The sequence below is a fragment of the Ursus arctos genome, unplaced genomic scaffold (genome assembly GCF_023065955.2).
Source record: "Ursus arctos isolate Adak ecotype North America unplaced genomic scaffold, UrsArc2.0 scaffold_14, whole genome shotgun sequence".
Lineage (NCBI taxonomy): Eukaryota > Metazoa > Chordata > Mammalia > Carnivora > Ursidae > Ursus > Ursus arctos.
Window position 1 is genome coordinate 20,939,070 of NW_026622808.1, and position 16,866 is coordinate 20,955,935.

Consider the following 16,866-nt stretch of genomic DNA (forward strand, 5'->3'; position numbering starts at 1 on the left):
TATATATATATACACACACAGTGTACACACACACACACACACTGGAATTATACATCTATGAGTTATGCAAATTTCTGCGTGTGCTATACTTCAAAAGAAAATGTTTGTAATGCTTCTGAATGTAGATTCCAAGTGGCACCACTTGTCATGGTGACCTGTAATTCTCATTGTGTACTCTGACTGTGAAGTCCTTACAACAAACACTGGTCTTTTTTTCTTTTCTTTTCTTTTTTTTAACTAGAAGACAAAGAACGGTCCTCTGGAATGCTCTAACTCATGCCTGGACAGCAGACAAGCCAGCTGCATATCAGAACCACCTGCAAAGTGTTGTAAAATTTGGACTCCTGGGCCCTCCCTTCTACCCGAATTCTCATTCAGCAAGTCCTTGGGGGTATAGCCGGGTTTGGCAGTCACTACTCTGGAAGGGGCAGACTTACCGTCCTTATCTTGGCATTCTCTAGAGTTGTCAAGGGGACATTGTTGGCATTTTTTGGTGGAAAAATTCTTTTTTGTTTGGGGCTGTCCTGTGCATTGTGGGCTGTTAGGATGCCTTGTACATGCCCACTAAGTGTCAGTGGTACCCCCAATCTTGTGACAAACAAATATAGCCACACACATTTCCAAATGCTCCCCACCAAGTGGCAGAAGAGTCTGCTCTTTCCTCTCATCAAATGGCATTCCCAAAACTCACCTAGACTATGAAGTTTGACATGTCTGAGTATACCTCTTCTTCCTCAGAATCTTCTCAAGTCCTCCAAACCCCTCAATTGCTCAATCACCCTTTTCTGGAAAGAACTCAACTCGGGCACCCTAAAGTGTGACAGGGCTCCAAGTACATTATCCTTATGGATTCACTTTACAGAGAACAAAAAAATTCATTTACCAAAGGAATGAATCTCTAATATTAGAATCCTAGTATCACCTAGCAAATGGGGATGGCTGGGCAAGAAATCTTCATAGGCTCCTCAAATAACTGTAGTAGGTAGTAACTTGCTCCCCGTTAACCCAAATTACTAATGTTGGCCAGGTAGAATGATATAGAATCTCATTAGCATCATAGACAGAAGCAGTTTAATAGCAGGCATCCAGAAATCAGTCTCAGCCATTGGTTCTAATCTTTAACACATCTGCCAGCTGGAGGTTTAATTTATCAATCAGCAGCAGCATTACCATACTGGCTTTGAGAATGTTATTCAATTGAACAGGGCTAGCATCTCTGAAATAAGTGCCCCAAATAAATAACTGCAAATCGCATTCATTTGGCTGCTAAAACAATTACCAGCTAATCCAGTCATGTTGAGTTGCAAAATGGATCAGCCAAAAGACATTTGGTCTGGGACTTCTGGTCTGGATACCAGTCGGGGAATGACTACCAAGATCTTTGGGAGATAGAGGGTATAAATGACAAAACACAAACCTTATCCAGACATTTGTGGGTCATGATGTAGGCAGGAAGAGTGAATCCAGAGATGGAATGTGGCCGTCATTCCAGACATGACATTACAGAGCAGTACATGTCCTACACATTTCTAAAAACAAATAGGACAGAGCCTAATTCTGGATGCAGACCTGGGTTCAAATCCTAACTATAGTGCTTCCTAGCTGTGTGTTTCTGGAAAAGCTCTTGGCCTCTCTGAACTACAGCTTCCTCGTGTGTAAAAAGGAGACAAATCTCCTTACCCCACAGGTTGCTGTAAGGATTAATGAAGATCAAGCAGCTAAGCACTTAGCACAATGACTGGTACACGATAAACAATCAAGAAATGGTAAATAGATTTTTAAAAATCACCACCAGTGTGGAAAGATATTCCATGTTCATGGATAGGAAGACTCAATATAATCAAGGCCCGTCCTTCCCAACTTGATCTACAGATTCTACACAATCCTAATCAAAATTGCAGCAAGTCAAGCTCAGTGGGGAGTCTGCTTGAGGATTCTCTCTCCTTCTGCCCCTCCCCCTCAAATAAATAAAATCTTTTTTAAAAAATTGCAGCAAATTATCTTGTGTATATTGACAAACTGATTCTAAAGTTTATCGAGAGAGATAAAAGACCCAGAATAGCCAACATGAACAATGTTGAGGGAGAACAAAGTTGGAAGACTGACACTACCCGACTTCAAGACTTACTGTAAAGCCACAGTAATCAAGACAGTATAAGATCAATGAAACAGAAGAGAGAGCTCAGAAATAGACCAACTGATCTTTGACAAAGGAGCAAAGGAAATACAAGGAAAACCTGTCTTTTCCATGAGTAGTGCTGGAACGACTGGACATACACATCCACAGAATGAAAGAGATCTAAACACAGATCTTATGCTCTTCATATAAATTAAAATGGATCACAGACTAAATATAAAATACAAAACTGTAAAACTCCTGAAAGATGACAGAGGAGAAAATCTAGATGACCTTGGAATGAATTAAAAAGCTGAACTTCATTAAAATGAAAACTCTCCACTCTGCAAAAGACACTGTCAAGGGATGAGAAGACAATCCACAGATGGGAAGAAAATATTTGCAAACATATGTCTAATAAAGGACTGTTATCTAAACTATACAAAGAGTTCTTAAAATTCAACAATAAGAATGTGAACCTGATTTTTAAATGAGCCAAAGACCTTAACAGACACCTGGACAAAGATACACAGATGGCAAACAAGCATATGAAAAGATTCCCCACGTCATACGTCATCAGGGAAATGCAGATTAAAACAAGGAGATACCCCTACACACCTGTTAGAGTGGCCCAAATCCAGAGCACCGACAACACCAAATGCTGGCGAGAATGTGGAGCAACAGGGCTCTCATTCACTGCCGGTGGGAATGCAAAATGGTGCCGTCATTCCGGAGGACAGTGTAGTGGTTTCTTACAAAACCCACCTTACTCTCATCACAGGATCCAGCAATGGCATTCATTGGTATTTACCCAAAGGAGCTGAAGACTTCTATCCACACTAAACCCTGCACACGGATGCCAATACGCAGCTTTATTCATAAACGCCAACACCTGGAAGCAACCGAGGTGTCCTTCAGTAGGTGAATGGATAAACTGTGCGACACCCAGACGATGGGATGTTATTCCGTGCTAAAAAGAAACGAGCTCTTGAGAAATGAAAAGACGTATGACTTAGTCAACGTATGACTAAGTTCAAGAAGTCAGTCTGAACAAGCTGAAGACTGCACGATTGCACACGTATGACATTCTGGAAGAGGCAAAACTACAGAGACAGTAAAAAGATCGCTGGTTTCTGGGGTTAGGGGAGAAGTAGAGATGAATAGATGGAGCACAGAGGATTTTTAGGGTGGCGAAACTACTCTGAGACTAGACTAATGATGGATCACGTCATTACACAATTCTCGAAATCCACAGAATGTACACCAAGAGTGAGCCCTAATGTAAACTAAGGACTTTGGGTGATAACGGTGTGTCCGTGCATGTTCATCAGCTGGAATGAGTGTACCTTCTGCGGGGATGTCGATGATGGGGGAGGCTCTGTGTGTGCGGGGAGGCGGGTATATGGGGAATCTCTGTACCTTCTGCCCCATTTGGTTGTGAATCTAAAACTGCTCCAAAAAATAAAGTCTATATTTAAAAATCACCGTAAGTCAACTTTCCATACCTGGGATCTGAGTCTGTGAATGTCACTGACCCAGACTGATTTCAATATAGGGTTTTTTTTTAATTTATTTTAAAGATTTTATTTATATATTTGACAGAGATAGAGACAGCCAGCGAGAGAGGGAACGCAAGCAGGGGGAGTGGGAGAGGAAGAAGCAGGCTCATAGCGGAGGAGCCTGATGTGGGGCTCGATCCCAGAACGCCAGGATCACGCCCTGAGCCGAAGGCAGACGCTTAACCGCTGTGCCACCCAGGCGCCCCTATTTTTATTTTTTTAAACAAACTTTTTATGTTGGGAGAATTTCGGATCTACCAAAAGCCTGAAAAGGTAGTACAAGAGAGTTACCATATGCCCTTCATCCAGCTTCCCCTCATGTTAACATCTTACATAACCCAGGGGTTCCTGGGTGGCTCAGTCGTTAAGCGTCTGCCTTCGGCTCAGGGCGTGATCCCGGCATTCTGGGATCAAGCCCCGCATCAGGCTCCTCCGCTGGGAGCCTGCTTCTTCCTCTCCCACTCCCCCTGCCTGTGTTCCCTCTCTCGCTGGCTGTCTCTCTCTCTCTGTGTCATATAAATAAATAATATCTTTAAAAAAAACCCAAAAAACATCTTACATAACCCATAACTAAGAAACCAACACCGGTACAATGTGAGAAAGAGAGAGAGCGCTGGAACGTGTGCATAGGAGAGCACAAGCAGGGGGAGGGACAGAGAGGGAGAAGTAGACTCCCTGCTGAGCGGGGAGCCTGATGCAGAACTCAATCCATGACCCTGGAGATGGTGAGCGGAGCTGATGTCAGACACTTAACTGACTGAGCCACCCAGGCGCCCAGGTAGGATGCTATTAACTAAACCCTAACTTTACTCAAATTTCACTAGTTTTTCCACCAATAACCTTTCCTGTTTGGAGATCCCAACCAGGATGCCACATGCTATTGAGTCATCTGGTCTCCCTACTCCCCTTTCTTTGTGATGGTTTCTTTCCTTGTTTCTCACAATCTTGATATTTGTACGAGTACCTGGTCAGGGATTTTGTAGAACGCCCCTCGGTTTGAGTTTGTCTGCTATTTGCTCACGATTAGACTGGGAGACTCATGGGAATCAGATTTGCCTTCTGTCTATATGGCTTCGGACTCAGGAAAGAAATTGCAACAGGGACACATATTTGGGGGTTATCATGGGGTGAGCGGTAGCCCTTAAAGATATGCCCACATCCTGATTTCCAAAACCTGAAAATGTGATCTTATTTGGAAAAAGTTATCTCCGCAGGTGCCATCAAGTTAAAGGATTTTGAGATGAGCTTATGCTGGATTATGTGGGTGGGCCCTAAACCCAAGTACAAGTGTCCTTAGACAAGAGAAAGAGAAGACAGACACAGAGGGGATGGCACATGGAGACAGAGGCAGAGGCTGGCATGAAGCCTCCATACACTGAGGAATCCCAAGGATTGCCAGAAACACCAGGAGCTGAGAGAGAGGCAAGGAACAGATTCTCCCCTGAACCTGTGGAGAGTGTGTGGCCCTGCTGACTCCCAAACGGTGAGAGAATCTCTTTCTGTTGCTTTAAGCTACCTAGTCCGCAGTAACTACGGCAGCGCCAGCAACTAGCACAGGGACCATCAGATTACACACAGTATGAATGCCCTGGCAGTCGGCGGAATAATTCGGGACTATGGTCCCGGAGAGGATTGAGGTCTTCGGAAGGATTCCCGAGAAGGGCTGACATTTAAAGGCAGAGCAGAGAAGCAGAAGCCTCTAGCGGGGGCTGAGAAGTCACCATCAAGGAGGCAGGAGGAAAATGTGATGCGTGGTGCCAAAAAACCCCAGGGATGGGGGGTCCGGCGTCAAATGTTGCCAACCATAGAGCCCAATAAGGACTGAAAGATACCACCCTGGTTCTGCCACATATATGATAACGGCAGTAAGGTCATGATTTTTCAAATGACTCATTCTTCTTTTAGGGTAAAACACGCATCACATAAAATTGACCTTCTGAACCATTTTTAAGTGCACAGGTCAGTGGCGTCGGGTACAGTCACATTGTTGTGCGACCACCCCCACTATCCTTCTCCAGATCTCTTCTATTGTCCCAAACAGAAACTCGTCCCCACTGAACACGAACTCCCATCCCCCTCCCCCAGCCCCTGGCATCTGCCGTCCTAGTTTCTGTCCCTATGGATTTGACCCCTCTAGGGACCTCTTATAAAGTGGGGTCATACAGTATTTGTCCTTCTATGACTTGCTTCTTTCACTTAGCATAATGTCCTCAAGGTGGAGAGTCCTTCGCTTTTTAGAAGTACATATTAAAATATTTACCGATGAGATCATGTGATGTCTGAGGTTTGCTTTACCATAACCCAGGGTTATGGTAAAGCAAATTACAGCAAATCTTTAATTTGCTGTAATTAAACCAAAGGTTTGCTTTAATTTGCAAAGTAAGTTTATGTTAAAAGTTTAGATACAGTATCATAAGTTGAGCCGTGAGTTGGTAATTATTGAAGACGGGTAGTAGGAATATGGTAGGCTATCATTCTAGTCTCTCTTCTTTTGCATATGTTTGAACTTTTCCAAAAGGAAAAATACTCTTCTTATCAACCACTTGAAGCATTCTTGATTCGCATTGCGACGGGAACCTCACATTTAATTATGGAAACAAAAGTACTCAAGCTTACTATATTCTCAGGCAATTACGAATTATATTCAGCATCTAACCCCCTCTGTAAGTCAGGAACTTGACTAAACGCTTACTTATATATTCATGTGTATCCGGAGACGTTAACGAAGGGAAATTGAATCAAATGAACCACATACGCTCAGGGAAACCCCGTCTTGGTTTTTCTGGACTGAGAGCTGAGCCAGGTCCCCCTCAACTTGAAAAAGAACAAGTTCTGCCACATCTGGAGATAAAGTCACAGATGACAGAGCCAACATGCTGCTTCACCTGCAACACTGGAGAAAAATGGTCAAGTCCGTTGAAATTCATCCATGCAACAAATGGTTACTGAGCATCTATTCTGTATCAGGCCCTATGCCAGGCATCAGGGATACCTACAGCCATGAACAGAACAAATACGAAATTCATGTTTTAGGGCAGGAAAACCCTGGGAAAAAATGAGTGAACTGGGGTAAGTCTAGCAAATGTCGGGTAGAGATCGTCTTTAGAAGAAAAATGGAGGGGCGCCTGGGTGGCACAGCGGTTAAGCGTCTGCCTTCAGCTCAGGGTGTGATCCCGGCGTTCTGGGATCGAGCCCCACATCGGGCTCCTCCGCTGGGAGCCTGCTTCTTCCTCTCCCACTCCCCCTGCTTGTGTTCCCTCTCTCGCTAGCTGTCTCTATCTCTGTCAAATAAATAAATAAAATCTTTTTTAAAAAAGGGGGGGGAGAAAAATGGAGCAGGTAGGGAGTCAGAAAAGGAGGGGAGTTATTTCCGAAAGAGAGCTCTGAGAAGGTAGCGTTTAAACTGAGACCCTTGGAAAGAAAGGAATAGAGGTGCTGACCTCAGGGGGCCAGGCTGAGGGAACCCCAGCAGCAAAGGCCTGTGAGGGTGGTGACTGGCGCGGATGGGAGCAAAGGGAGACAAGAATGAGGTAAGGGAGGTGATGGGGCCAACAGGGCTGTCAGCCCATGTTGGACATTTCCTGTTTTAAAATATAGGTTTTAGGTGAAGCATGCGACTCTCGATCTCGGGGTTGTGAGTTTGAGCCCCACCTTGGGTGTGGAGCCTACTTAAAAATAAACAAATACATTAAATAAATAAAAATGTCCCACTAGGGTGCCTGGATGACTCTGTCAGTTAAACTAAACGTCTGCCTTCAGCTCAGGTCAGGGTCCTAGAGTCATGGGATCGAGCCCCGGTTTCTCCCTCTCCCTCTGCTGCTCCGTACCACCACCACCACCAACCCCCGCTCGTGCCCTCTCACTCCCCCTCTCTCCCTCAAATAAATAAATAAAACTTTTTTAAAAAATGCTCTCACTGGAGGCGCCTAGGTGGCACATCGTTAAGTGTCTGCCTTCGGCTCAGGGCGTGATCCCGGCATTCCGGGATCGAGCCCCACATCAGGCTCCTCCACCAGGAGACTGCTTCTTCCTCTCTCACTCCCCCTGCCCCCTGCTTGTGTTCCCTCTCTCGCTGGCTGTCTCTCTCTGTCTAATAAATAAATAAATAAATAAATAAATCTTTTTTTAAAAAAATGCTCTCACTGCATTTCACATGTGCCCTCATTAAAGCACCTGACTTTATAAAATAAAAATAAAATATAGGCTTTATTACTATTCAGATATGGTGAGGCCAACGGTCAGGAGCTGACTGCCATTGGATAGAGAGCTCATTCTCTGCACAGAGGCCAAGAGGAGGGGGGACGCCATGTCGCCATGTCACTCAGGCCACAGAGGGATTCACCAGATTGCTCAGAGGGGAAAGGAGCAAAGGCAAAATGTGGGCAAGGACCTCTGTTGTGGTTTCCTCGGGAAGAAAGAAGCAGAGTGGGATAAGCAAGCTTAGGATTGGCGAGTTCGAATAACTTCAGGGCTCTGGGACATGAGGCTGCCCCTGGTTGTCCGGAGCCTGGCCCCAGCGCGATCAGGGCAGATGGATGGTGGCCCTGAGTGTGAGAGCTCCACAGAGGAACTGGGGGGTGTGGGCTCTGGATTTGGGTGGGTTCGTATTTGAAACACACGCTCACTGGTGAGTCCTTCACTGTTTCAAATGATCGGCCATCCCTGAGATTGGCAGTCCAAGTACCCAAAACACACAGCTACTGCTTTTAAATCACCTTCAAGACTTTTTCTCCCATAAAGTCACAGCATGTCCCCTAAAATGTTTTGAGTTCTGAGACCTCCAGGTCCTGCCTATCCTATTCACTGCTCCAGCCCCAGCAACCAAGAGAGGTCAAAATCGGACCCCATTGCCTCAAAAAGTGAACCGGGCAAGTTTCGGAGAAGTGCAGAATGTGGACTATCTTTATAAGAGAGAGACAGAATACGTGAAAATTTAGAAACAGTTGCCGGATTTTTTTTTAAGAAGCAGCAAAGGATAAACCAGGACCAAATATAAACAATGTCGTAATAGGGAGAGAGAGGGACAGGGGCCGGGGACAGAGATGGGAAGAATCCGGTCCTTATATCTGATTAGAATCATAGCAGCATTACTTCCCTGGGCAACGTGGACTTACCCCTTTTATTTTCTTCTGTTTCGACCAATGACTGAAAAAGAGAGCAGGAAGCACGCACATAACAACAGAGAATGTGGTAAGAGTTAAGCTTGGCGACAACATGAATGGGAACACACACGTGTCTACAGGGTTACACGTAAATATATGCATACATCTGCGATGTCCTTCCATAGCTGTTCTGCCTTTTCTGTCACTGAGATGACAACAGCTAAATAATCTCACGTCCCATATGGCGCCCCGACTGTCACAAAGTTAACAAGCTTAACGTTAAGGAGGGCTTGTGATGAAAAAGAAGAGCTTTTGAATTAGGAGAAGGCAGGTGTGTCATGGGTGAGGCTGGCACCGTCCAGCCCGAACCTGACCACTTCAGGGCACGCAGGTCTGACTTCCCACTGCCAGCCCCGGATGGGGGCGGGGAGGCTCCTTCTGGCCACCAGGGTCCATGCCGCAGGCTGAGATGCTGGGAAATGAATGCTCCTGGGGGCCTCCTTCAACCCGTGACTGATGGAAGTTGGTAGATAAATACCCCGGCTCCCTTGGTCTTAGGCTGCGGTAGCTCTGAGGACTGTGCTCTCTGCTGCCCACTAGGGTCTCCACTGGTAACTGGGTACCAGTTGTTCCCGGTGACTTGCCTGATGGCCTATCCATTACAGGTTCTTCAGTTCTCTGCTCCTCGGCCAGTGTGTCCTGCGAGCTACCCCCAAAGCAGTTGAATCTCTGCTTCCAGATCTGCTTCTGGGGGGAACCCAAAGACAATGGAGTTGGACAGAGTCTGTTAAGCTCTTTCAAATATTGTGCGGCCAAAGAAAGCTCCTTCCTTCCTTCCTCCCACCCTCTCTTCTTTCTTTCCTTCCTTCCTCTCCTCCTCCTTATTCCCCTTCTCCTCTCTCTCTTTCTTCATTCTTTCCTTCTACAAAAAAATATGTAAGGGGCTTGTAGGATGAAAGTTGAATACAAATCAGGAACCCCGATATATGTGCTGTCCTAGCTCCATTATATAATAGAAAACTCCCAGAACTGGGGCGCCTGGGTGACTCAGTCGGTTAAGCATCTGACTCTCGGTTTCGGCTCAGGTCATGATCTCAGGGTTGTGAGATGGAGCCCCACATTGGGCTCCCACTCAGCGTGGGGTCTGCTTGAGATTCTTTCCCCCTCCTTCTGCTCTTCCCCCCAAGCCCTGCTCGTGCTCTCTCGCTCTCTAAAATAAAGAAAGAAAGAAAGAACATCTTAAAAAAGAAAAAAATCCCAGGACTACTTGTCAAAAGATTTGGACTCGCTCACTCCACAGTGTAGCCTCAAGCCTCATGCGGCCACTAGAGCATATGAAATGTGACTGATCCAAATCGAGATATAAGTATAAGAATACATACCAGATTTCGAAGACTTAGTACAAGAAACAAAATTCAAAATACCTCGTTAGTACTGTTTATATTCCACACAGGTGGAAATGATGACATTTCAATATGTTAGGTTAAATAAAATATATTATTAAAACTAACTCTACTTGTCTCCTTTTACCTCTTCTAACGTGACTACTTGAACATCGAAAGTTACACATGTGACTGCTGTTGTCTTTCTGTTGGACGGCGTCGGTCTGGGTGAGTGTCCAGCTCCGCACTTCCGAGCTCCATGACTTTCACCGCCATGAAGACGGTTTCCGCACTCAGGAACAACACAGCAACAGTAAGAGTACCATTCCTCCACACATTAGGAGGAACGAACACTTATTCTCCCTGAGCTTCAGTTTCCTTTTCTGCAAAATGGGGATGAGAGTGGGACGCGCCCCGGGGAATCATGGAAGGGATAAATGACGCCCCATACGGGCTGCACGAGGCACAGGGGAGGAAAAAACGAGTGTGGGCTTCCTCGACGATAGTTACTGCATGTTGGGCGAGATTGCATCTCGTGTTCCAAGGAGGCATCCGGTGCTCCAAAAATAAGGAAGGCAGGGGCGCCTGGGTGGCGCAGTCGTTAAGCGTCTGCCTTCGGCTCAGGGCGTGATCCCGGCGTTCTGGGATCAAGCCCCACATCAGGCTCCTCCGCTGGGAGCCTGCTTCTTCCTCTCCCACTCCCCCTGCTTGTGCTCCCTCTCTCGCTGGCTGTCTCTCTCTGTGTAAAATAAATAAATAAGTAAAAATCTTTAAAAAAAATATAAAGGAAGGCAAACAGAGGGAAGGGCCCATCGGAGACAGACAAGAAAAGGTTGCAGATAGGGGCGCCTGGGTGGCTCAGTTGTTAAGCATCTGCCTTCAGCTCAGGGCGTGATCCCAGGGTCCTGGGATCGAGCCCCACATCGGGCTCCCTGCTGGGAGCCTGCTTCTTCCTCTCCCACTCCCCCTGCTTGTGTTCCCTCTCTTGCTGTCTGTCTGTCAAATAAATAAAATCTTTAAAAAAAAAAAAAAAGAAAGAAAAGGTTGCAGAAAAAGAGATCTCAACAACACTCATTGGAAGGGAATAAAAGTTCCATCTAAGAATTACACACAGAGAGAAACATAAATGCATAGAGTTCAGGCTGCTCAAATGCATGTGGTCCCACAGAGAGACCATCCGGGTTGACTTGACAGAACATTAAACCTCTCTTCTATGTCTTTTTTATTCCTTCCCCTGGCCTCGCCTGTGCCTTTTGTTGCAGAAAATACTTTCATCCCATGCTGACAGAAATCACTTCACTCTCCTACCTGAACGCTCAAGAAGGGGTCTCAAGGGGCGCCCAGGTGGCACAGCGGTTAAGCGTCTGCCTTCGGCTCAGGGCGTGACCCCGCCGTTATGGGATCGAGCCCCACATCAGGCTCCTCTGCTATGAGCCTGCTTCTTCCTCTCCCACTCCCCCTGCTTGTGTTCCCTCTCTCGCTGGCTGTCTCTATCTCTGTCAAATAAATAAATAAAATCTAAAAAAAAAAAAAAAAAAAGAATGGGTCTCAAAGTGTTCTGAGTTCCCAGATCAAGAAAACACCCAAGTCACCCTAAGAAAGAGACTGAATTGGGCTCACAGATGTTTACAAGGCAGCACGAGATGTGGTTGAGCTGTGTGGCTTTGAGCAAGTTGTTCAACCTCTCTGGCTTCAGTGTGTTCATCTGTGAAACGGGGCAATTACACTTAATGGGTGGCTGCGAGAATTTTTTTTTTAAAGATTTTTTAAAGAGCCTGACGTGGAGCTCGATCCCAGAACTCCGGGATCATGCCCTGAGCCAAAGGCAGACGCCCAACAACTGAGCCACCCAGGCACCCCGGCTGTGAGAATTAAATGAGATAATGCACACAGCATGTTGGACAGACTCAGAGCCTGCATCTTGGGGTTGCTAACTCTCCCTGCCTCCAACCTGGACTCGTGTTCATTACCAAAGAGATTCCCGTACCCCCAGGTAAGCGTGAGCCTTTTCTTTCAACTTTTTATAATTTGCTTTAAAATGTTTTTCAAAAGTACAGTAATTTCCGTGTTTAAAAAAAAATATGTGGCGGGGCGCCTGGGTGGCACAGCGGTTAAGCATCTGCCTTCGGCTCAGGGTGTGATCCCGGCGTTATGGGATCGAGCCCCACATCAGGCTCCTCTGCTGTGAGACTGCTTCTTCCTCTCCCACTCCCCCTGCTTGTGTTCCCTCTCTCGCTGGCTGTCTTTCTCTGTCAAATAAATAAAATCTTAAAAAATAAAATAAAATAAAAATAAAAATAAAATAAAAAAAAATATGTGAAGCCACTGTCCTGTGACTAACCCAATACAAACACTAGGGGTATTCTGTTGTATTTCTGTCTGGTGCCCCCCGTCTCCCCCGCCCCATATTTTTATTTTACGGACAGAGGTAATTATAGTGTAAAGATGTTTTATATACAATAGTTCCTCATCATCGGAGTATTCATTATATGGTTCATTATCCAGATATCCACACAGTTAGGAGCTTAGGGAAGCAAAAGTCATCCTAACATAAACGTGTTCACTAATGAACCGATACCTTCACAATGATCCGTTCCAGAGACTAGCACAAACATCGCTTTGGAGCCCATCAGATCGATGTGTTTGCCAATGTTTATCTCAGATTGTTGACGGCTGTCTGAACTCCGATGATATAATTTGAAATGACGTGAATCGATCGCAACATGAAAATTGGAAACCTTTGCAAAAGACGGCAGGATTTCATGAAGTCAGTGCAAGTGATGTGGGGGACCACTTGCAGTGTAGAGGGGTGCCGCTGCTGAATGACAAACCTGTGAGGCCAGTTACCAAGTTCAAAGCAGAAAACGAGCGGATGACAGGGAGGAAGGCTTCAAACGAGAATGAGCTAATGAGGACGTCATTTTAAAGGCCCTCTGGGGAAACTGAGGAAGACCTCGCATCAGTGTGCAAAAGTGACTCCCTGCCCGATCACATGACGAAAGACAAAGATGAGATGAAAGGTGGTCCATTGTTCGACCACACAATTTCAACAGGAAATGACGCCGATGCAAAAATGTGTTGACCGTTGACTCGTTCTTTGTTAATTGAAAGAATGAGAGCAGGGACGCCAGGGGTGGCTCGGTCGGTTAATTGTCAGACCCTTAATTTCAGTTCAGGTCATGATCTCAGGGTCCTAGGATGGAGCCCTGCATTGGGCTCCATGATCAGTATGGAGTCTGCTGGAGATTCTTTCTCTCCCTCTCCCTATGCCCCTCCCCCCTCTCTAAAATAAATAAGTAAATCTTTAAAAAAAAGAAAAAAGAATGAGAGCATATTTGCAATCATTACTTACATTTTGTTCAACATGATTGAAAGACAAACTTCGGTTTATGAAGACAAAGTCCCACCTGGATTCTGAGTTTCAGTGGGTTCATTCTGAACAGCTCTTCCCGGGACTAAGTATTCTGGAACAGAGAAGGTTTCCTCTACCACCTTCTCACTTGGCATCATATTATAAGCATCCTTTTAAAGGCTACATTTACTTACTTAGTTCCCTTTTGCAAACTTTTAATAGTGTTTCCAACTACATGCTTTTAAAAGTAAGAGGGCAATGAATAACATTGTGTCTTGGTGTTTTGAGGGCAAAGATATTGTCCTCTTGTCCCGTGGGTGGAATTACTGGGTCAGATGGAGATTTGCTGCATTTATAAGATCCTTGATACATATTTCCAAGTGTCTTTACTGACTGGCTATTCAAATACGTTCTGCCTCATATATTAAATATATTTCTTGAGCACCTACTGCGTGCCTGGAGCTGTTCTAGGCACCCGGGACACAGCCCTGAACCACAGGGTCTCAAATCCCTGCCCTCACTGAGCTGACATTCTAACTGGAGAAAATGGCCAATAAAGAAATAAGTACTTAATATGGCAAATGTAGTGTAGAAACATGAAGTCAGGCATGGGGACCAAAGCGCGGTGGGTTACAGACAGGATGGCCAAGGAAGCCTCCTTAGTCAGGTAACATTCAAGCAGAAACTTGAAGGAAGTGAAGAAAGGAACCATCAAAAATCTGTGGAAGAGAATTCCAAGTTGAGGGAACAGCAAGTGCAAAGGTCCTGAGGCAGGAACATGCTCGGTGTGTACAGATAAGTAGGTGAGGGTAGATTGTGCAGAGCCTTCTGGATTGCAGTGAGGACTTTGGCTTTTATTCTGAGGAAGGTGGGGACCATGAAGGGTGCTGAAAAGAGGAGAACTGACTCAAGTTGTCGAAGTCTTTCCCCGGCTGCCTGAGCAGAGAGAAGGAAAAGAGAAGCTGGGAGACCGAAAAAAGGCAATTGCACTGGTCCAGGTGAGACACCATGGGAGCCATGACTAGGTGAGTGCTGTGGAGAGTTATTTCTGCATTTATTTTCAAGGCAAAGCAGACAGGCGTTGTTTATGGATTGGACGTGGGGTGGCAGCGAAGGGCAGGAGTCAAGGACTCCTTGGGGATTTTGACATGAGCAGCCTAAGGACAGAGCTGCCATCAGCCAAGATGGAGGAGACCGAGGGAGGGGCGGTGTGGGAGGGGATAGCGAGCCACATTACCACGTCCCTCTTGAATTACAGAATCACCCCACAGCAGCATTCATAAAGAATGAAAATGCAAACATCTATTAATAATTATTTGCAAATGCTGCACATTAGGTAGTTTAGATAAACCCTGCTCTCTGGGAATTTTGCCAGAAAAATCCCGAACTAAGCTTCCACAGCTATCAAAGCCAATAAAATGCCATCAGGGAGAATATGGAGAAAGGCGAAGTCTCTGCGTTGTGTGAGAATCTATTTAATCTAACATTATCATTCCTTCGTCTACCCTTCTATAAGCCTGGGGATCATCTGAACATAAAGATAAACATAAGGAAGTCCGAAGAAGGACTGGAATCAAGAAAACAAAGTAATCGTGGGAATAGGGTATTTGGCAATTTCAGGACAGACTGGCGGAGGACTCCTCGGTCTACCAGAAGATTAACTGTAACTACCTCCCCGCACTGGGAGCCCCCTTCCTTTCCCTCTTTGCCCCCTACCCTCTGCCAACTCTGGATTAGAGTCTTTATCTCTACTTCCATTGTTCATGGAATGGTCCGCCATATTGTAGCTCATTTATTCATTCATTTAACAACTAATTATTAAGTGTCTGTTACGTTCCAGACATTGTAACAGACACCTGAGACAGAGTGTCTCAGAGACAGCTGGTTGCCCACCCACTATTCACTCATGTCTTCTTCTCTAGCTTTCAGAACTACATTTCCTGGGCTCCTCTTCAGGGAGGTATGGCCATGTGACCAATGCTGGCCAGTGAAACATAAGGGCACGGGTCTCAAAAGACCTTTGTCCTTTGAAATTCTTCTTGCCTGAAATGCAGATGTGATGTCTGGGGCTGCAGCAGCCATTTTGCGACTGACCATGAGGGGAAAAAAGTCCTTGGGCCACTGAAGCATTTTATTTTATATACAGCCAAATAAAATTCTTGATTGCTACATGGAAATGGTCTGAACAAGCTGTCTTTACCTGTTTCGTCACACAAGACTGCTCGAGTACAAAAACCAGTTTTATTTAGCTTTGTAAGCCCTCAAGAAATGTCAGATGAATTAACGAATGAATGAGGTCGTTCTATTTTCACAACTGAAAACGAGTGGGCCAGATTTAGGGTCCCCACAAAATGTGTAGTGGGGACCATCTGAGACCCCCCCCACACACACAGGTTTCCACAATGAACTCTTACAGCCTTGGAAAACCTCATCTGTGAAAGGGGAATAATCACAGTATCTATCAGGGGCTTTTTGTAAGGATCAAGTTAGTTGCTGCAGCTAAAGGATCCAGAATGATATCCGGCCGGCTCTAAGAACTATTTACAGAGCGTCGCTGCTGTCAAGCCCTGACCTCCCGAGCTCAAGTAGATCCCAGAGTGCCTTTCACGGCTATTTGTTGCTTGTTTATTTACGTTACGAGCATCCTGAGAACGTCGTTCTCCATTTGCCCGCTCTACCCCTGTCAGACCCATTCTCTACCCTTCTCTCCCAAGTATCACCCAGTTCCCAGGCTCCCTGGATTCTCTGAACAACAACAGGCACCTGCAGGAACCCAGAGCGGGGAGGAGAAAGAGGGGAGGGTACTTCTTCCTCATTCCCTTTCTGATTTGGTGTCGCATCTCTGGTGAGTGGCGGTGTCCCTCCACCATGACGGCTCCTGCCAGGCACCCCCTCCTCCATGGCTCCAGCTCTCCCTGGCTCTGACCCCACCATTGCTTCAACTCAAGGGTGGTGAGGGCTCTCTGCTATTGCCAGTTCCTGGCTGTCCCCAGCCCTTGTGGGCTCCCTTACCTCTGTCCACACTTCTTCAAGCCAGTCCCTCCTTAAAGCCTCTTCATTTGAACTATGGGGGGGGGGTGAATTCTGTGTCCCGTTTGGACCTTGAGAGGCTCCTCCCAGCCGGTGGTAAAGTCCACGTGGACACAGAACCCACACCAGCTTTACTCACCAGTGCCCCGGACCCAGCACACAGCCTAGTGTGGAGAAGATGTTTAATAAATATTTGTGGAATAACTAACGTCAGTTCCCATCAAAAAAAAAAAAATCAGAATTCTAAAATAATAAGACACCACTATTTTTGTCCATTAAATTAACAAAAATAGTTTAACACAAAATACTAGATGCAGGTTACTGT